Genomic DNA, 22,459 nt, shown 5'->3' with positions numbered 1-22,459 from the left:
TAGCGTTTTCCTGGGTGGAGTTCTCTGGAAGTGATTATATATGACTCGTGCATTAGAGGAATATGGATCCAGAATTGTCCTCTATCTACACAAGCCTCCACTGAGGGTAAATCTCACTTGGTTCCCACCGTCATATGTTTGCACCAATTGTTGCTATATGTGGTGTCCAAGTTTACACTATATTCACCCAACTGAACTGGCTCTCAACCTGGTGGCTCACTTTTAGTCATTTTCAAGGTTCTCTCAAATGTAATAGAAACAATTCAGGTGTTTCCGTTCACCACAATGGGTGGTGCTGACAATAACATGCTGACTGGGAGCTCACCCACCATCCCCATCTCTCAGCACTTGCAATTCCACTACTTTATTACCTCAATTGAAGAAGAATATGTCTAAGAAGCTCGTAGTCTTCCTGGTCTTTGCTCTGAGTTGTTTTCTTTACTCTTGGATCCCCCTTAACATACTAGAATTTCTAATGCCTTTGTTCCTCTAAGTCTTGGCCTGGAAGTTTGGGCACTGGGTCCTCATCTCAGCTTAGTTTTACCATTCAGATCAACCTTGTTTCATAGGAGAGTCAAATTTTTATCTCCTTCTAGGACAGATTTAAGTCTTAGGAAGCATTCTACATTCTTTCCAATTCTGTCTATGTCTAATAGTTAAGATTTAGGAAAATTAAAAAGCAATTTTTCTGTGGACTATTTTCTTTTGCAATTGAAAGTCCTGATTTCAAGATATGTTTCTCTACCATGAATTAAAAAATATTGTGAGGCAATTCAATGGATTTTTTTCCTGGACACGAAATACTTTTCCTACTAGGCAATGAATGACACGGGAGCAATTAGTAGGGTGTCTTGAAACCATAAAACAGTTTGACCATAAAAATGTCTCTTTAAAATTTCCAGTCCTCATTCTACTATAACTAAAACTGATGAAAATGAGCAATTTTAACAAGTGGTAATATATTAAATAAAGTAGATATCTTTAAAAATATTGTAACAGGAAAAAACCATGGTATCTCCATGGAAATAACATGGTATATTACTTCAACTAGATAATAACATTGAAAAGTCTTGTTTTTATCAAAATTAAAATTGCTTCATTTTAATTATAAAATAACTTAGTAATTATTTTTAAAATATTGTACAATGCATTATAAAATTGCCTGTAATTCCACTACCAAAAGATAATGCTAGTAATATTCCATGCTCTTATTCAAAACTTGAATTACTTATTCTAAGAGCTAATGTAGGCAGAAAATGAAAATAAATTTTACAAGTCCTTACAGTGGTTTACAAATGAAAGAAACAGATCTACAAGTGGAAAATGGAATATGTTTTACCATAAGTAATAACTACTATGACTTCCTGTTACACGTTTCTTTAGCTTCTATTGACAATATAGTCCTGGGCTGACCCATGGTCAGCATAAAGTGGTTAATCAACAAAGCTCTGAGAAATATGGTGAAAGAGATTTTATTGAAGGTATCAGAGAGATGAATTGTTCACAGAAACAGGAGGATTCTTTTTATAACTGGAGCTGGAAATTGCCCCAGACTCCATAGCAGTTTTTATAACTCTTCCACTGAAGGAAGCAAAGATAAAATGAAGAGAGGAAATATGAGTGCAGTGCAATGAGACAGGAAAGAAAAAATCCTGGGAAATCTGGCAGCTATCTTGGGCACATTGGAAAATATATGTTGGAGGACAAACATTTTCATGTTTCAGCATTACACAAATCTCTAGAGAAGCAGCAAATTAGGGAAGGCAGTAAATTGAGCTTTAGCAATAGAGTTGATGACAACTCTGAACTCAAAGTCTGACTTTTGAACACTTGCAAAAAGCAATATTGAAAAACTATCTTTCACATACTCATATAAAAGCCCAGAAACTCAAATATGCCCACTTCAAAACAATCTAGAGTGACATGTGGAATAGGAAACCAAGTCTTGCCATGATGTTGGTGAGAAGGTCTTGGCAAGGCAGGATGGTAATAATTCTTTTAGCTTCAACCAGTTTTGTGTGTTAGCAGTTCCTTATGTAAAATTAAAATTAGTGTCACCTACTATGAAGTATTTATAGGACAAGCAATGTACAATATAATTATATGATAAATGCATAATGTAGAAAGTAAACCTGAGAGAAAAGTCAGGCATAGAAGAGTAGGTAATGACCTGCAATTTTTGTGGAAAATATCTTAAAGCAAGTGTTATTTGAACAGGACCTGAGAGTTAGAGAACAGATAACCAAAGTGGCTTTAGAAGGCTTTCAAAGCAGGGACAACAAAATTAAGTTATACAGATGAGCGTATTGTGACACGAAGCAAGAGATACATGCAGACAGTGGGAAGGAAGGTAGGTAAGGTGAGTCACACAAGTTTTGTATAGTAAAAAAAAAAAAGTATTAGTGTTGAGTTTAGTAAGTCGGGATTTTACTCTTAGACCTGATCCCAGCTCTCTGATTGACTGTAAGCAAAATTCTTGTCTGCATCTCATTTTCTGTGTAAAACGATGTTAGACATAGCAGTTTTAAAATATGTTGTACATAGTAAAAACTAAAATATAGTAAATGCTTACTTTGTGAGCAAAGCCATGCTTTTAGCATCCATTTCATACTTGCAACTTTATGAGATAGATTATATTATTATTCCTATTTCAGATGTGGCAAAATTGATCATTGAAAAAAATTATTCAAGCTTATTTTGTAGCTAGTTGACTAGGCAAAAATACGATGAAAGGAAAAAATTTTAAGGAAAATGGGTCAGGCTGCTGTATATGGGAAACAGTATATAGGGCTGGAAATTTTGTAGGGAAGCAAATCAGTTAAGACCATATTCTAGAAATCAACATACGGATTGATGAGAGATTAGAATTAGAACATGAAGGAAGAAACACGGAAGAAAGAATTAGCCTAGGAGGCATTTCAGTAAGTCTTACTGAAAACTAGTTATGGATATAAAAAAGAAGATGGGCAGATTATGGCTTTGGAGTCAGGAATGCCTGAATTTTACAGCCAATTCTGACACTTTCTATCTGGATCTTGAGCATTTGCTTAATCTTCTTGAAACTTAATTCCCTCACCTATAAAATAAGAGTCAGGATACCTACCATGTCAGTTGTTTAAAGGATGAAATTAGATACCATACAATGTACCAGTGCTGTCCTTCGCATTCCTTCATTGCTGTCTATTCCCATCATGCTGATGGCAGGTTTAGAATTTTCATCAAAGCATATTATAAACTGAAATACTAATGATACCATTTATTTTTTACAATGTCAATAGTAAACATTTACTGAGCATCTGTTATAAGCAGTCCACTGCTAGCTTTGGGAAAATACAAAGAAACATATGATGCTGACCCTTTTTACCAATATTTTACAATCCACCAGGAAACATAAGAAACGTACATAAAGAGAGAACAAAACTTCAAACCACCATATGATAATGCAATAAGAGAAGTACAAAGTACATTGAGAATTGAGAAATGAAGGAGCTTATTTCTGGCTATGGGATGAGGAGCATAAAACCATGATCTGACTCTTGCAGAGTAGGATTTCAACATACAGAATTGGCGTAACACCAGGTTTTTGAACCAGAGTGAAAAAAGGCATGTTGATAGGAAAATTACAAGAATACTGTGTTTAAAGTGGTGTGTGTATATTAGGGGAATAACAGAGGAAGAGTTATATATAGTTTGCAAGATTTTGAATGACAGGCCAGCATTGAATTTTATGCTTCAAGAAGCAGGGAGGGAGGTGACATTTCTTAAAACGGAAATACATAATAAAATTGGTGATGTAAGAAGACTAATAGACTAAAAAAAAAAATGAAATTGTGGTGCTGGGGCCAGGTAATAAAGTAACTTGTGAATTCAAGATAAAAAATACAGTTTTAGCCATATCCTTTAACACAAGGATCCTTTATTTCAGGAGAATTTCAATATGTTCCCTCTAAAGATCTTTTTTCTCCTTTATGACCAATTGTTCCTAAGGGTAAACGCAGAGTGCCAAAGATATAACTGATATCAAAATTCTAAGGAAGGACTGAGAAGGCTGTGAAGAAAACCAAGAGTCTGGTAAGGTAGGTGCATATGAATTTGTGAGGACAGTATTTTAAGTTGGGATTTTGTTTTTCTCTTTTTGGAGGCTTGTAGACCAGGAATGTCTGCTATTGTTCTAAACACATGTTATTTAGATGAGAGAAGACAAAGAAGGGAAAATAGACATGTTATAGCATAGTTGTTCCTTCTCAGAAATCCTGGGTTCGAGTCCTATCTTGCAGTAGTTCTATAATAGTGGGCAAGCTTCATAATTTCTTTGTTCTTCAATGTTACCATCTTTAACATAGAGATAATAATACTTCATAGGGATATTGTGGAGGGTGAATGACAAACTGCATTGAATCAACTAGAAGATACCTACCACATAGTAAATATTACATGATATTTAGCTTCTGTTGTCTTTAGTATCAATTATTTTTAGGTAAAATCCATTGCAATTGTTTAAGGAAATGTTAACAATAATTCAGACTAGAATGTGTAACAGTAGAGCTGAAAAAGTTGAGAAAAAATTAGAGTATTGTGGTAACAAAAGGAGGGGCAGTTAACAAGATAATATGGGACAAATAAAAAAGAATAATAGCCCTTGAATTCATAGAACTGAAAAAACAAAAATAAAACCTATGGGCCAGTCCTAAAAAACCTGCCAGTCCTAAAATCAGCTAAAATAAAAACTTGTGATTGGGATAAGTTCTTAGAAATTGATAGGAAGTCATCACCAAAAAGTTACTGTTTTATCTGTGATCCTCAGAAGGACGAATGCTTCTCAGGCACCATCAGGCTTAAGTCCACTCCCTGCCCCAAGTTCTCTGCATGTGTTCTGGGGGACCAGCAGCATTGTGATGAGGCCAAGGCTATGGATATCCCCCAACATGGACATCAAGGTTCTGAAGAAACTCAACAAGAATAGGAAACTGGTCAAGAAGTTGGCTAAGAGTCTCTGATCAAGCAGATCCCAAGAATCCTGGCCCAGGTCTGAATAAGGCTGGTGAGTTCCTTTCTTTGCTGATCCACAGTGAGAACATAGTGGCCAAAGCTGATGAAGTGAAGTCCACGATCAAGTTCCTAATGAAGAAGGTGCTGCGTCTGGCAGTGGCTGTTGGTCACGTAAAGATGACAGATGATGAACCTGTGTACAGCATCCACTTAGCTGGCAACTTTCTGGCGTCATTGCTCAAGAAAACTTGGCGGAACGTCCGGGCTTTGTACAGTAAGAGCATCATGGGCAAGCCCCAGTGCCTGTGCTAAGGCACAGCTTAATAAACCATACTGCCACCACTTAAAAAATGCAGCATAGTCAGTTTGTTGTGGGAAATGAAATAGAAACAATAGGGTGCAAGATAGCCTTGAATAACACCCAAACATACATAATGCATTAAGAAAAAAGAGAAAGAGAAGATAGGACCAGAGGATTAAATGGAAACCAAAAATAGTCTATTTCAAAGCCCAAGTGAAAAAATAAAATCTTCGTGGTGATTTACATGGACTTAGAGTTCATTGTTTGAAGTTCAGGAAAGTGGGAATTGAAGGGACAAAAATAACTGGGACTGGAAATTACAAGGCTAACGATGCTTCCTTAAATACACAGTATCATTAGAGTCATGTGGAACAAAGTCAGATATGGAGGAATATATGGCCAGCAGATGATAAGAAATAGACGGTCAGTCATCTTTGCAAAAGTGAAGCAGGCAAAATCTGGATTTAATGGTAGCATTTGAAAGTTTTTTTGGGAATATTCTGGGGAAAAAATGAAAGAAAAACACTAGGCCAAAGCTTATTTGATACTAGATACCATGAATTTGTAGTGGGCAAAGGCCATGTGATTTTGTTTTGCAGCCCTGGCCAATAAGGAGAAGGTAGACTAGGAGTTAATCCGAGGTTCAGAATGGGTGCTCTCTGAGTTAAACATCATGAGACAGTCGTAGGGAGTAGCAAATATGGCATGAAAATAGATGTTCACAGAGGCAAGTTAGCACCCAAATAATCTTTAGAACTAGTCTTAACTTCTTTCAAAATAGAACCAAGCAATATCCTGGCAGCATACATTACAGTGGTGGATGCCTGATATTTTATATAGACAACTTGATTGTTTCTTAAAGTTGGCTTTGAGCCTGAAAACAATATGCATTTGGAGTCTAAGAGGAAACCAATAGCAAAAGTATAGCAATTAAATCCAGGTTCAGCCCTCTGCTAACCCTTTTAGCTGTCTCAGCCTGACAGTCTGAATTTGGCAAGGGAGCTGCTCAGTCTGCTCTGCCCTCTTGGCGAGGCAGCCATCTGGCCAATTGCACCTGTTTCCAACAGCCCTACTACTCCCAGGAGCCCTATGTTGGTTTAAATGAAGTGGGAGCTAATGGGACTTGAATTACATGTGGAATGGGATGGAAATGTGTGAAAAGGAAGGCGAAGCAAAGCCAATTAGCTAACCTGGAATGGATAAACTAAACTGAGTAATTGGAAAGAATGGCAGAACAAGGTTGGACAAAATAGCAACCAAGATGATGAATGTACTTTAAAAAAAGAAGCAGACAAGTCCATGGTCTGGGGGGGAAAAACGAAACTCCATCTGCCTATTCAAGTGGCTCCAGCTTCTCATTCATATTAAAGATAATTCTGAACTATGCTCTGGCAGCACCGCTGAAACAAATTGCTTCGGGGAACAGGCTTCCTCTCTCCCAACCTCCGCCTGATGACTTGCAGTACATAATGAGCGCTGTGGTGCTGTCAGAGGAGCAGAGTCTGCACCTAGAAGAGATTAAACTGAAAGAAGGGGAAGCCTCTAAAATAGCATATCTTTCCTCCCTACAGAAATAACGAAGATATTTTTTAGGAAAAAATTGCTGAAATAGTCTAGATGTGAATTTTGCCTCATTTTACATATCATTTCAGATTTTATCAATCTCTTAGCATTACTTACTGTTTTAGCCGTACTTACTGCCGCACCTCCTATTTGTACTAGTTCACACTAGCAAAAATATGTCACAGGATTAAAATTCCCTTTATTTTCTATATTGAAAAACTAAGGATTGTATGACATGCCCCATATATATATATATTTTACTATGATAGTTTGTGAAATTTCACAACCATGTAATAGCTCCAATTGCAAAATAATTAACCTTAGATGCCTAGAATATGAAGACCTAAAAACCTTTTGAAATCACTTGCCCCAGAAGTTAATCAGCAAAGAAATAGTATATTGAAATTCTGCACGTGTGTGCATATGAGTGTTTAACTATTTAACTCATTGCTGACTTTTACTCAGAATTAACAAGTTACCAGAAAATACCTACATGTCTTAAATTTAGACTGTTTTTGTTAATCAGCATGTCTCTGAGCTAAGCATTTCAGAGAAAAAAAAAACGGGGGAAACTATTTTCTATGATGCCAAAGTTATATAACAAATCCACACGTTCCCCTGTGTTCACTGAGTTTTGCTTCTTCATGAAAGGTCAGGGAAAGAGTAAATACATTCTGTTAGGAAAGGTCAGTGGTGGCCAAACATAGACATTTTCCATATTTTCAAACATGGCCTGTCCCCACATATTCACTCATAACTCATACAAACATTTGGGCACTTATCAAAATTAATAATTTTGGTACAAGGGGAAAGTTTGAGAAACTAGGAAGGACAAGTTTCAGTGTGTGTCTTTGTGGGCATGTGTATGTGTTTAATGCCAGATACTGAGCAGATAGTGGGCTATGAAGTTGGTGATTTTATGTCCATTTTCACATTCTATTTCTGTACTTCAAGTCTCCAACTCTAAAGATTTTTATGTGGGTATCATGGTGGCATATAATAAAACTCAGGGAGATTAACAAAAAGTCATACAGTGGGTTTTCTTGGGGGTAGTTTGAAATATATAGGTTTTGCTTTGGTTTTGTCTTTCATATGAACTCCTGAAGTACATCAGGAAGGAGAGCGCACTATTAATGCTTATGGAAACCACTATAATAAAGAAAAATAAAGTATTTTGACTTCAGGAATCTCCCACTTACAGATTATCTTCCCTTTATTTTATCTGCCCCATCACACACACACACACACACTTGCTAAGTTGACATTGCTTTTCCTCTTTCAAATTGGCCCAATGTGTTTCTTTTATCAGTGACTTATAAAAAGAAGTCGTTGATTTAGAAATGATAGCAGTCACCTAAAAAAAAATTCATTTATTCATTGTAAAGATCTCAAAATAACCCTACTCTTTCTGGGATGCTCTGCAGAAGGAAATAAAATGAGATTAACTGGGCTAAATGCCAAGGGAAAGTAGTAATTAGACACTTGCCCAGAAGAGATGCCAAACCTTCAACACTACCAGAAAAAAGTGAAGAGAAAAACTGAAATGGCAACGTGAACACTGCATTCGAACTTCACAGATTTCAAGATTCAAAGATTTCATTAACATTAGGGAGAATTTAGGGAAGCCATGTAATAAAATACTTATTTAGAGGTCAAGAGGCTTAAATTCAGGTTTGAAAGAACTTAATGTAGATATGTAGATTAATCAGGATACTTAAACTCAGAACTATGTGTTTTCTTTCTAAATTCTCGCTTATTTTCTGCAACTTACATCTTCTCTGTATTTGTAGATTTCAAACTCTCTCCCTCCCTTTAGCTATTATAAGAGATGAATTCTGTGACATTAATGAAAGAATTTGTAGAATTTGAACTTCACAAAAGCATGTTATGATTATCATCATCTTCGTATTCAAAAACTTCTTCCAGACACACACGTGGCCTCAAAATAGAAGCAACATGGAGACAAAGGATTAGTTGACTTGCAAATGAATAAGGGAATTGTTTTAGAGAGGCAGTTGTATATCAGCAGACCATGTTATTTCAAGCATGGGCTTTTCTTGAAGACAGTGTATGGAATTTAAAAATTAACTGCAATAGTGCCAATCCTATTTTTGCTTGTGGGGAAGGAGGGCAAGGTTAATATATTTAGCAGTGTTACATAGAAACCTTCATTGCTTCTATGTCTTCTGGTAATTGTGCGTCTTTCCTTCTTATTCTTTAAGCAGATAGAGACTTTACAAACATCTCTTCCTCTGTTGTTCCACCAAAATTTAATAATAATAATAAGGATGATGATGTTGATACCACAAAGAGAACAAAGCCACCAGCAGACGTGGGTGGCGCACACAGGTTAATACAGTGCTGCAAACCTCACAGACCCAGGGCCAACATTTTGCAAAGTGTACCCGGGGGTCACATAACCAATGGTTTGATAAACTACAGTCATAGAAAAACGTTAATAACAAAGATCTCAAAATATAAGAAACTGCCATCCCAACATAAATGATGTGGAACAAGGCACTGTTCTGACAAGAACTATTTCATTAACCATGGTTAAGGGTTATTGTCAGTTGTTTAGAACAGAGAACTCAAGACTGAAATCCAGCTCCTGTGTACAGACTTTTTACTTCATTCAATATGAATATTCCTTAATCTCCCTCAACAAAATGTTGTCGTCTCCATGAGGTCTTGATTTAAATAACCTCTTCTTTCTGTTACTGGACATACCTCATTTAGTAAAACCAATGCAACCATTATAGTTAAGTTTCCAGTTTCCAGTGCAGGAAAAAACAAGAGTCCCCCTTTCCAAATTTTCTTTCAAAGCTTATACTCATTGGATATGGGGCATCACAGAAAAAAACAATCCAGAAGAATCTTCTAAACTGAAGATATGAAATATTATAGTCAAGATTGTGGTGATGGAGCATATTTTAGAAGTCAAAGCTATTAGGTAGTATCAGTTCCCACTTTTGGCATATCTAGACATATTTGGCAGCCACAAAGTTGTTAAGGAGGTAGCAAGTTTTTCACTCCAATTTGCCGTTTGGCAATTTCTTAGTCACATTCTCAAGCCAGAGATTTCTCTCATGCCACAAGATGAAGAGTATAATTACCAATAAACCCATCAACTCATATTGCTTCTAACCACTGAAGACAATTTCTTCATTAAATCCCAGCCCTCCTTTTGGACTAGGTCTTTTTCATAACCAATCAAATGATAAATGAAGTCTCACATTGTTTAGAAAACTATGCTTGTCATGGAGTCGATATTTGTCCGACCATCCCCCTGGAAAGTCCCATTCATCAGGCCTTGTCAAGTTGCATTACTCAGCCCCATTAATGCCACCTCACAGGCCGTGGCGCTGTGTCCCGCCGGAGCTGCCTGATAGGCTGCTCCACCCTGCACAGACTCCTAAGGGGCCCTTTGAGAAATGCTTTATCGAGGGCTCTGGTGAAGGAAACAGCACCTTAATGAAAGACATGCACCGGAGCATAATTAACTCCGGCTACAGCCCATTGCTATTGTCACCAGTCCTTTCATCGATTTGTCACCTGTGAGGATGAGAACTAACCTTTTCTCAACTGAAAGCACAGGTGATAGGAGAAGCTATTTAAGTGAAATTAGAGGAGAGGTGATTTCAAAAGCTGTTGTAATAGAAATGTTTTCTATTCTCTCAGCTGAAAGAGGAACCAGTACTCGATCTCTCGGTGTCGTTAGATTCAGGAGAACAGAAAACAAAGTCAGAAGAAAAGCCACAGATTGTCAAGAAAACCATTTGGCACAAGAGGTAAATGTTTATTTGAATTGTGACAAACACTGTTAGTAGAACATCAAGATGTGGTAGATTTAAGCCCTTTGTCTTTGCAAACACTCTGAACACAGAATATGGGGAGTGGAGGATCACTGAAGTCATGACGATGTATCTGGAATGAGAAAGCAGACTGATGACAGCTGTGCCCTTTTACAATGCTCTCCTGTTCTTTCCTTATTTTTTTACTGTCAGCTTCTTTGAAAGAATTAAATGAAAAGATTATTTACACCTGCTTTAAAATGCTATACAGGCACACATGTGTGCATGCACACACACACACACAATTCAGCATTATTCCAGAATTATATGCAGCTTCTGGCCTAATTGCCTTTGCAGAGCAACAAAAGAAGTAAATGACTTTTTTACTTAAGCTGCAAATTGGATTCCTCTCAGCTACGGCAGCACCTGTGGGTGGAGGCCTCCCTTTAGAATGACAGTGTCCAAATACGAACAAACCTTGCTCTTCTCCCCAAGGGAAACAGAATTCAGAGGATCTGTGAGACAGCACATGGCTAAATAATCTGATGATCTGGCTACTTTTGTGACATTGCAATATTTATTTAGTGCTAATAGTGGTAGGATATACTCCTGCCCAAGTGGAATTCACAATTTGAAAGGGCAGCTTTAAAACACCAAGTGCTAAGCCTGGATGAAAGCAGTGTGTCTAGTCAAGTTCTCTCCAAAAAATTCTATAATTAACTGGAAAGCCCTGTTGTCAAGATTTTCTTTGTTCTTTATGGAAGTATATTACTTTTTTTATCCCAATTTTTAGGATCTCATTTTTTGCTCCTAAAAATACCTTCCCCTGAATGTTTACCCACAATCCCTTATTAAAATTTCAAAATCTAAGAGCTCCCAAATTGTAGAGTTTGTTTTAATGTGTTTGGTGGTAAACTCTGCCCTAACTTGAACCAAATAGCAGTCAAATTTTACCTGAGCTTATATTCATATTCTTTATTTGTCGACTTGGTGTGAATATTAATACATTCCAATGTCTTTGATCACAGAACACTGACCCAGGCTTAGGAAGGGTGTTATGTAGTACGTAGTAAATGCCCTGTATTACGTTTGTCAAACTGGAAAAGTGATCAGTTCTGAACTGCTTGTCTCCAAGGAATTCAGTTAAGTGACTGTGAAACTGTTCTCTAGTCTCATTCTACCACCTAATCCTGGTTTTTCTTATAATTATATGTTCAGACTGGAAGTTTTGGCATAGGAACTTAGCCTTTTTAAAAAAAGGTTAATTGTAAAAATTCTGAAAGAGGTAAGTGGACCTGGACCTGGGATCCTTTGTAAAGCCAAGAACTGCCTGTTTCTTAAAAACAGGATTAGTCACATTTCATCCACCGACTAAAGAAACTACAAGGAAGAATGCTGCCTGCCAGGGGGTGAGGGTAGAAATCATCACACAACAGAAATTTAAACCCAAGCCCGGGTCACTCATAAGTTGAAAATGAAGTTCACATTACCCATGGTGTGGAATATCAACCTAAGACATCAATGTGAATACTGGTCCAAAGTACTTCTGTTGGTTTTTTATTGCTGTGTGACAAATTACCACAAACCTACTGGCTTAAAACAATGTCCACTTATTAGTTCACAGTGCTGTAGGCCAAAAGACGTGGGCAGACTCAGCTGGGTTCTCTGCTTAGGGTCATTTGAGGCCAAAATCAAGGTGTCAGCCAAGCTGAGCTCTTATCTGGATGTTTTGGGGAAGAGTCTTCTTCGGGGCTCATTTAGGTTGTTGGCAGATTGGTTTCCTTGTAAGTTTAGACGAGTTACTTTTTCCTTTTCTATCTTTTATTACACTGAAAAATTTCTTTTGCCAGTATGTCAGTGAGTGTTCAATCAGAGAAAAAGAAGAAGGGATATATATTAAGGGATTTATTGGAAAGAATTGGCATATGTGAGTGTGGGGACTGACTGGGAAAGTTGGAAATCCATAGGATACGTTGGCAGGAAGGGCAAGCTGGAACTGTAGTCCACAAGCGGAATTCTTCTGAGAAGCCTCAGTTCTGCTCATAAGGCCTTTCAACTGATTAAATCAGGCCCACCTAGACTAGCTAGGATAACCTCCCTTACTTAAAATTAGCTAATTATGGATTTTAATCATATCTACAAATACCTTCAGAGCAAATCCTAGATTACTGTTTGGTTTAATAACTGGGGACTTTAGCCTACCGAGTTGGCATATAAATTGACCATCACAGCCAGTAATATAACATAATCATAGGGTAGGAGACAAAGGTCGTGGGGGCCAACTAGAATCCTAGCTACTGCACCACTGAACCTCCTATAACCACAAAAGATGTAAACCAGTCTACAGAGAACTTCAGATTCCCCAGAGTCCAAAGAGTCCTACTAAAAATGAAATCACATTAAAAAATTGCAGAACAAATGAAGGAACTGTCACCTGAAGTGGGGGTTGGTACGTATAACAAAGAGAGGAACTAACACCAAGAAATGGAAGCAATATTACAATGTAGAATGAAATTTGAATACTCTGCTAGTAAACGATTAAGAAGATTTTTTAAAAAGAATAGAAATCACATTGAAAGTACTAAACTGTGAGGGGAAGGCAAGTTTAAGGTAGGAACAAATCTAACCTTAAGAAATGAAATATATAGCCCCTCAAATTCAAAGCAATAACAAAAATAAGTACATTTTAAAGACTTAGATAATAAGTTCCATTGAGAAAATAAACCAGGAGAAGGGGAACCTTGAAAAAAAATCACAGAAAACAAAGCTCAAAGAGATAAACTTATGGGTCACATAAAAAAAAAAAAGTTTTGATCATAGAGGTTAGATTCAGTATGTCCAACATATAGCTAATAAAATTCCGTAAGAGAAAACATGAGAGGCAATGTCCAACACACAAAAAGACCCGGGTTTTCTTGAATTTAATAAATATGAGAACATCAACAATATAGAAATCTTAAAAGTAAATCAGAAAAAATTAAAAGACAACCAAAAAAAAAAAATTAGGGTAAAAGTAAAAATATTTATAAGGAATAATGAAATAATATCCTGTGCTGAGGTAAAATGATTGTCAACTTAGAACTTCACTCATTGGTAGGGACTCAAGAGAGATTGAATAATGCTTTCAGTGTGAGAGTTTATCATTTTCAAAAGGTTCTTTACTAACAAGGACACTGACACAAAACCAAGAGTGGAATGTGAAGAGAAACGGGCAGAGAAATTGATGAAAATGTTTGTGAATTTAAATAATCATTGATGGGTGCTACTACGGTTACTGCTGTGACTTCTACTACCAGTACTAACACTAACCAGTTGGGAAAAGGCAATAGTTAGTAGCAAGCTGAGTGAAATACAGAACGTATATAATAAGGAAGATGGGAAGATGGAACAAATACTACAAAGTATTTCAAATAAACTGTATCAACAGAACTACACCTTCCCATGCTGAATGAAAAAATGCTGAAGTGATTTGAAGGAACACTGAGTAAAGAAAGTAAGATGCAGGAGAATATGCATGGTGTTACACCATGTAGCTTTAATTTAAAAGTACACAAAACTATATAGAACATAGCTTTCTATGTATACATACCTGACACAGTTTTTTTTTTTTTAAATCATAGGTGGGAAGGATGCACACCAACCTCAGGGGACTAAGTTTGTTTAGTAAGGCTGGGAAGAAAATGAAAACAGAGAAGGGTGAAAAAGAGTTCGGTTCATCAGCAGCATTTTTTTAGGAATAAAAACTTCTAAAACAAACATGGAAAATACTAACAATTTTTAAATATAGTTCTCTGTTATACTCTGTAATAATCTTGTGTATTTGAAAGATTTATTTCTTTAAATGAAAGAAAAATATATTGAATATCAAGAAATAAGATTAATTGGAAGGGCTCTGTGAAGTAAAATCAGAAAACTGTTAACAATTCTGTTTCAGTAATCCATGCAAGAGATGATCTATGACAGTGGCTCCCAACAACAACAATAAAAAAAGAAAGTTAATGAGACTTTTCAAATGTAGAATCAATATGACTTGATGAACAATTTTGTATGAGTGGCAAAGGAAAATGTTGAATCAAGAATGACTTTGTTGTCTTGAGAAATTAAATGAATGTTGACACTTCCAATTTTCTAAAAGGCAGAAAGTTGTAAAATCTTGATAGAGTTGTCCAAAGGATCTCTGGAAATATGAATCTATATTATAGACAGAGTTTGGAGTCAAATAGATGGATGCATGAGTGGATGGACTGACAGATGAATAAAAACCTCTATATCTATTTATCCATTCTTCCTTTAATTCTTCAAGCTGTTTGTCTTTACTTTCTAACGACCCTAATTGCCCATACTGTTACATTCCAAATTATCTTCTTTTATATTAAATTATTTAATGGCATTTTATTTTTCTCTTGAATTTAATTTTTCTGTTTACATTCTCCTTCCATTTTTCTCAAAGCTTTTAACGGATAAAGAAGGAATGATGAAAGGAGCTATAGATGATTTTAAAAAGCATAAAGATAGATTGTATAACAGTCATAAAAAACCTCATAACCACAAATAACTGAATTTTTACAATTTGACTCAATCAAGTTTCCTTATAGTTAGAATTTCAACTTGAAGTTATTATTTTTCCCTCTCTACTCTCTTTAATTATAGGAAGCTTTTACTAGCTTATAATTTAGAGAAATTTGCCCTAAAAAGGAAATTTTATTTACCATCTGGGTATTCTCCAGATTATAGTTTATTGATAGAAACTGATACAAACAGTTGGGGAATACAGTTCTTTGAAAGAGTTGATTATAAAATTCATCACAAACAATCTTAAAATGCTCGCATTCTTTAGAGTTGTAGGAATCTTTAAATACCAAACTCTGCTTTCCTCTGCATGTAATCTTATTAAATTCCCTCCTTCTCTTGGAAGGATACTTCCCACATCTTTGTCTTTTTGACTTCTTTGGATCCTTCAAGTCTTCACGAGTACTTATGTTCCTCTATGAAGCCTTTCCAACTTTCCAGGCAGAAAGTCTTCCACAGCGCTGAAATAGTGAACAGTAAATAACGACACACTTTTGGAAATGAACTTGATACTTGTCATCACTGTTTCTGTTGGCTCTTTGGGTAGGAATGGGGATAGTGCAATTCCTTTATAGCAATAGTAAGATGCTTAAAAGATGCTAGTAACCGAACAGTGAAACTTCCTAAATACCTAGAAATATAACTGACATTTATTTTATATTGATATAAGTTTTTTTTTTTTCAGGTAAAGAAAGAAGTCAAGAGAATCCAGTATTTTTTTCTGATAGGTATTGATGAAGGGACAGTAAGAAAGAAATGACTGAAAAGGAAAAAACATTCATTCTTCCTAGAAATTTAGGCAAAGTTGCTAAATATAAGCATGGGAATTGTTTCTCATTGTAATATTTCATTCATTCAACACACTGAGTACTTACTGTAAGTCAGGCCCTATGCCAGACCCAGAAATAACGATGGCAGAAAACTCAGACCAGCAATCTTGCAATAGATGGTAGAATATGTTGAGCAGAATCATCTCTGCTCCCTTAAAATGCTTCCCCAGTGTCTTGCAGACTTACCATCTAGGCCTTACACACTTCTAGAAGAAACGTAGCCCTTCCTGCTTCCCTTTGAGGTAGTTCAAGCTTCACACGCTGATCGTGTTACCGACCTTGCGGAGTCCGTCCCCACCAAGGGTCTTCCTCCCAGTGTTACTCACAGCACTAGGAGACCAAGTTCAGTTCAGAAGCAAAGGAAAATTTTAGTCCTTTTTCAGAGAATGGAGAGGGGTGGGCTCGCCCTCAGGAGCACATGCTGTCCCTGACGGCGGAGGGCGGGGCTGCTTTTTATGGGTCTCAGCAGCGGATGGGGGTGGGAGGGGGCGGGGGAGGAGGCAGAGGTCAGGGCGGGCACAGGTGAGCTGCTCAAGCTCCAGATCTGGGCTTGCGCAGCGCCTCCTCCCCGCACGAGACCCTCCGCCGCCGCCGCCATCTTGAATTCTGCGTACGGTCCGACCAGCTGAGGCGGTGGCGCAGCCGTCTGGCAGGAAGAACTCCGGTCTGAAGCACTGGGTGCAAGGCTTCTGTGTGGCGCCCTGTGAGCACGTGAAACTAGAGGAAGCACAAAGGAAAAGAGAAAAAAGGTTAGACTTTACTGATTACCCGGTTTGTATTTTTATTTCCCAGGAGATGTTAATGGGCTTTGCTGGTGACATGTATACAACAGGCACTCCAATTTTTAATTACATTTGTGAAAAGTAATCTCGTTTTTCTCCATTGAACATTTTAGTATTTTTAGAAATCCTTCACTGTCAGTTGGCTTGAGGCAGCTGCCTGCTTCTCTCCTAACCATCCCCGACCCCGGGTCCGCGGGCATAGAGCTCATTGCTGTTTCAGGCCACGTTCCATTGGCTCCCAGAGTGTGTCCCAAGAGCACCTCTGCCGCAGCTTACTTTGCTTCTTTTTTGTGGCAACCAGGGTGTGTCAGGGTGAAGGATGGAGCATGGTGGTGGAGACTGTGAGCATCCGAGTCAAAGCAGGATACGCTCCCAGTGACCTGATGTCATATATTCCCTTAGGGCCCAGCAGCAGCATTAAGGGTTTAGGCCTGTCTGCTCCCACCTCCAGCCTTCCAGTCCACGAAATTACCATCACCACCACACCCCACCACCAAATCTCAAATAGATTCCTCTTTTACATAAATATTCAAATATGTTTGATTTGCCTCAGAATATTAATCACAGTTTAAAACTAAATATTTCTACTTGATTAATGCATTTCTTTTCGCAAACTGTAAACTCCATGAGTCCAGGAAGTGTATCTGTGTGAGCACCACTGTATCACCAGGGCTGTCAAATAGCTGGAAAAAATACATTCTCATTTAGGATATTTTGAATAAACTCTGATGACTGAAACATTACAGGCTATTAACTAGGCTGAAAATTTAACAAAGAGGTGACATCGTATTTATTTTTCAGTCTATTACTATCTCTAGACTAGTTTTTACGTAAGATGGGCACTTAATGTATTCAGAATTGAAACAAAGGGAGAGCAGCTGTGATTAAGTCTCCTGACTGAGAATTTTCAGGGCCTTCTCTATGTGGTAGAGTCATCATTACCAGCAGCTCTGGAATCACACTTTTTATAGCTAATGATTTAAGGGAAAGATAAAAGTTTTCCTTTAGTGTCCATATAAAGACTCTAATTTGCAAAACTTGTGTCCTATGATTTCCCTGAGCCAGTTTCTGTGGTCAGAAGGATGAAGTATTGTGATTGGTGGTTAATTGTAAACCCATGAGAAAACTGACAGATGTGCTGTGATTGGCAGCCCATAGAGAGTCAGATGGAATGAGCAACAGGTGATTCCCAGGGAAGTAGAGTTGCTGTTCAAAAACGAAAAAGATGCAAAATTTCTACCGTGTACACCACCACCACTAACATCTTCAACAACAACCAATATTTACTGCACTGTATATGGATATATATAAAATGGGGAATAGAAAGAGGAATCAATTATTTATAATTGGCTGGGCTATACTTTCTTAGTAAATGAATTAACGTTTTTAATTTACTAGGGACAAATTCTTTAGGCAAAAATTAGTTTCAGTCAAGCTTTACAGTTAATGTTTAAAAAAAGACTGAGAAAACTGTCAAGGCCTAAAGTTAAGGGTCTTCTGAGTGGTGATAAGCTCGTCTCTGCTTTAGTTTCAAAAAGTCATTTCACTTTGGATTCTCAAGAAATACTGAGCTTCTCTAAAAACATTTTCCCTTAAGTGAAACAATCGTGGATTTCTAAAAGGCACTTAAATAAAAAGTAGGGTTTTTTTTTTCTTTCCTAAATGGGATCCTTATATTGTACATTATAATGAATCTGGGTTTAAAGTGATTCTTTTTGGTAGGACTACCCAGGGAATCAGATAAAATAAAAATGGAAAGGTTAATATTTTGCAAAAGCTAAATGAAAGACCAAGCATCAAAGTTTCGAATTATGTTTGAAATGATTTTTGAATGGATTCAGTATGTTCTTAATTGAGGTTCTCCCTCAGTGAACATGAGGCTCCTCATCTTTTCCCTGTTTGCTTCACCTCTGTTTTTAAAGACAATTTAGTTTTCTCTAATCCTCAAAAATCAAGATCTGCTAATCCTTCCAACTATCATTCCACTCCCCACAGCACATGAAAGCTTTCGTTGAAAAGTGAATACACTCTTGTCTCCATTTTAATTCATTCAACTCCTTCTCAAAACTTTTTGTTTTTTTCCTTTTCCTTTTTCTTTTTTTCCCCATCTAATCTATCCATAGCTCCTTTGAATAGCTGCTATATCTTGGCACTTTTTCAGTCATTAGTTTTAGAACTGTTATGCTATGTAATATTTATTACCAACATACCCATAACTGTAGCCACTCTGGGCATCCCATTATGCTGTTATGCCTCAGTTTCCAAAGAGATGTGTCCCTAGGTGGCCAGAATTTCCTCTTCTACTTTTCTGCTTGTTATTGACAACCTCCTTCAGAGAAAAATACTTTCATTTCCTTTCAGAGTCCACCTGATATATTCACATCTAATTACTTCTAGCTCAATGTTTGTACTTCTACACACTAATTAATTCTCTCCCCAGAATTAACGTTGTTCAAAGGATACCGTCATGTGGTTGATTTATGGTGTCAAATTCTGAAATGAAATGGAGTGTGTTTGTAGAATGCCCTTATTTCTTGAGTTTGAATGCTTGCATCGCTCTTTTGGTGTCTCCCTCTCATGTTAGGTCTTCACTAGTTTGAGTGCATTTGGAAATTCTGTAAGAGGCATATGAAATGGCGTCTCGGGTGTCCAATTTTATAAACAACATGGGCAGTGGCAGCAAGGAGTAGCCTGTGCTTACATTTGTTCTGTTTTTAAGGTCTTGCTTTATCTCTGATGACAAAGCTTATCCCACCACAATGTTTGTTCCATCCCAATACAAATCCTCATGTGTTGCTGAAGAAAGATACTATGCAGTATGAAGATTCCACAGCTGTATCATTACAAGGATAGTTACAGAAGACATTCTGAAATAAATTCTGGATACTGTATTTTATGAGACTTGGGAGTAGTTATGTCCATCTTATTTTCAATAGCTATGTGGAGTTATGTGGTTTCATTGATGAGTATTAAGAATTTAAGTTCTTTGTGGGCTGAGATTTTTGTTCTGTTCTCTGCTGTATCCCTGAAACCTGGAAGATTGAAATGTTTTATATAGTCAATGAATATTTTGAAAGAAATGTCTCTTCCTTAATTTACCTTGTTGCCAATAACTCAATGATTATATGCTGCTTTATGTGTATCCTGTTGTATAACTAGAGCAGGAATTCTCGACTTGTAGAAGTCATGCCGGAGTTTCACTGGCAGGGAGGAGGTTTACCATGTTCCCTACTCTCTTAACAAATTTGGCAATTAACACTCCAGCTGGCGCTCTTCTCTTTCTCTCTGACCACAGTGTTCACTTGATCACTACCCCTTCATGCTCAGAATGTGCCCTGTGATAGAGGTTTGGCCATGACAACATTTTTCAAGAATAGCTGATTCAAGGACTAGAGTCATCTGTATCATGATCACAAAAGCTAACTAGGTGTAGGTAAATACAATTTTAAGAAGTTGTGCATTTTCATGTATTACTGTGAAGTGTTATTTTCAAGCATTAATTTTTTTTGAAAAGAAAAATAAGGTATAGATTAGATTAAGTATAATCTCAGTCTCTCTTCTTTCTTTTTGTCTCTGTTGCTTTTAGAACTATTATCATGACCCACAAACTTAAAGATTTAGCACAAAACTATTGCTTGAGGGATCCATGAAATAAAAGCTCTTCTTTCCTCAACTTGAGATTAAAATGTTTAAGAATTTGAAAAGTTGGAAGGGTTAACACTGTTGTGATTTAGTTTCAAATCAAAGTCCAAATGTTGACTTCAGCTCTTTTCTTGTTTAGCCTTCATTTATCTTTATCTGGGCTGAAATATAAAGAGAAGTTTCCACTGCCACCCAGTATGTCAGAATAACTGCACATCCAGACACCTGAACAGAAACCCTGGTTGGGAATTCTTCCAAACCTAGGAGCTGGCTAAGCTCACTTGAAGAAGCAGCAGAGGAGCAAGAAAATTTTAAGCCAAGAGTAATCAGTCGTTTCAGAGTGACAATTCATCTTTCAGCTTAAGCCAGGGAGCTGCGTTCCCAGCATGGGTGCTAAACAGGCAGGCCTCCGCTGTTTCATTCCTAGCCATGCCTGCCACTTGCTTGTTATATGAATTTGAATAAGTTTTGTACACCCTGTGTGCCTCAGTTTCCTCGTGTGTAAGACAGAGACAGATCATTGAAAGGAGCAAATGTGTGAATATATGTGTTTAGTACAGTGCCTGACAGTAAGTGGTAGCTCTTACTGCAGAGGTGGCTGTGTTAGGCAGTCTTAGCCTGACCCATGAAAGACTTACATAAATAACTCCCCTCCTCTGAGCCTGCGTTCACTAAGCCACCTTCTGATAACGTGGCTTTCCTAGAGGATATAACATCCATAGAAAGATATTTTAGCTGGCCATAAACATCCATTCTTCTTGGGAGTTTTATTTATCTCTTAAAAATATATGCATGAACCAGACACCTAATTTTATACCTTATTAAAATCCTATGAATTAACTTTCTTATAATAGATTAGAAAATTGAGGATAACATGGGTAATATAATTTGCTCAAGGTTCACTTAACTGTAAGTGATAGGGACTTTGTTCAAACCCAGAGTTCTTCCCTTTTTTCCATACATCAGGTGGTGCTTCTTGTGCTGTGGTGAGAGGAAGTCTTGTGGGGTAGTAACCAGCTTCTCTGCTACTGTCAGTTGGGCTGTGTGTCTGTCTGAGGTTAGGAATCTAGGTAAATTAATCCCTTGTATTTCAGTGAGAATGAAGACCCCTCAGCAAAAGTGGATCTAGGTTGCATCCTCTTTGAGGAATAGAAAACAAATTCATATAAAAATACTCACTTTGAGGAGTCCCTACAAAGCAGCTTCTTTGTTTGTTTGGTTTTGCTTGTTTTTTTCCTGTAGTACAACCTCAGAACTTTAGTGTGCATCGGAATCACCTGAGGACTATGACCAGACACTCATTGCTGGACTCATCCCCGGGGTTCCTGGTCCAGGAAACCTAGCTGGGCCTGAGGCTACATTTCTAACAAGTGTTCTGGTGATGATGCTGTAGCTGGCATTGGCACCACACTACACTGACTCTGTCCTAAAATCAGTGGAGTCAGTGCTCTTGAATTGCTGACGTGCAAACTCAGGAAAGCTTAGCTGATCTGATATTAATCTTTGTCTAAAATCCCCTTTTCCCATTGTTAAGCACTTCAGGTTTTATTCATTAATCAAAAAATCCTGATACAAACCATATAGACCTTGAGTTACCCAAATCAGAATTGAAGACATCCATGTAGTGGCTCACCAGACTCGGGGGGTGTAACATGTACACCATTTGTATCTTTGTGTCATTCAGGTCATATAATTATTAATTCAGTGACTGTGTACATTTCTTCCTTTTATTATCTTTAAGAGGGCATTTTATATAAGGTGCAGTATTATACAGTGTGTCTGATCAAAGTAAGGCAGAAACTTCATACAGGGATGGTTGGGTTTTGTTTGTTTGTTTTAGTACTTGATGGAGTTCACTTTAAGGACTTGTCCGGAGTTGCTAATTCTGAAGGGAGTTCTGTGAACAAGGAAAACATCCCTAGAAGAAAGTAAACGTTTGGATTTAAATGGTTGGAGATACTGTACAATGCTAATTAGCAAATTGTCCTTAAT

At 37.3% G+C, this 22,459-nt stretch overlaps 1 long non-coding RNA gene and 1 pseudogene across 1 annotated transcript in view; both read left to right on the top strand.

Moving 5' to 3' along the window:
* The window catches only part of LOC105080143 (uncharacterized), a 565,054-nt gene that overhangs the window by 320,909 nt on the left and 221,686 nt on the right, over nt 1–22,459 (top strand). Inside the window, exons 6-8 of the long non-coding RNA XR_012506674.1 lie at nt 3,988–4,076; nt 10,532–10,641; nt 16,602–16,792. This is a non-coding gene — a long non-coding RNA (uncharacterized LOC105080143). The remainder of the gene's footprint in view (nt 1–3,987; nt 4,077–10,531; nt 10,642–16,601; nt 16,793–22,459) is intronic.
* LOC141573292 (large ribosomal subunit protein uL1 pseudogene) lies at nt 4,676–5,982 on the top strand (annotated as a pseudogene).

This window comes from Camelus bactrianus, chromosome 1 (genome assembly GCF_048773025.1).
Source record: "Camelus bactrianus isolate YW-2024 breed Bactrian camel chromosome 1, ASM4877302v1, whole genome shotgun sequence".
Lineage (NCBI taxonomy): Eukaryota > Metazoa > Chordata > Mammalia > Artiodactyla > Camelidae > Camelus > Camelus bactrianus.
This window is presented reverse-complemented; position numbering and strand designations above follow the sequence as displayed.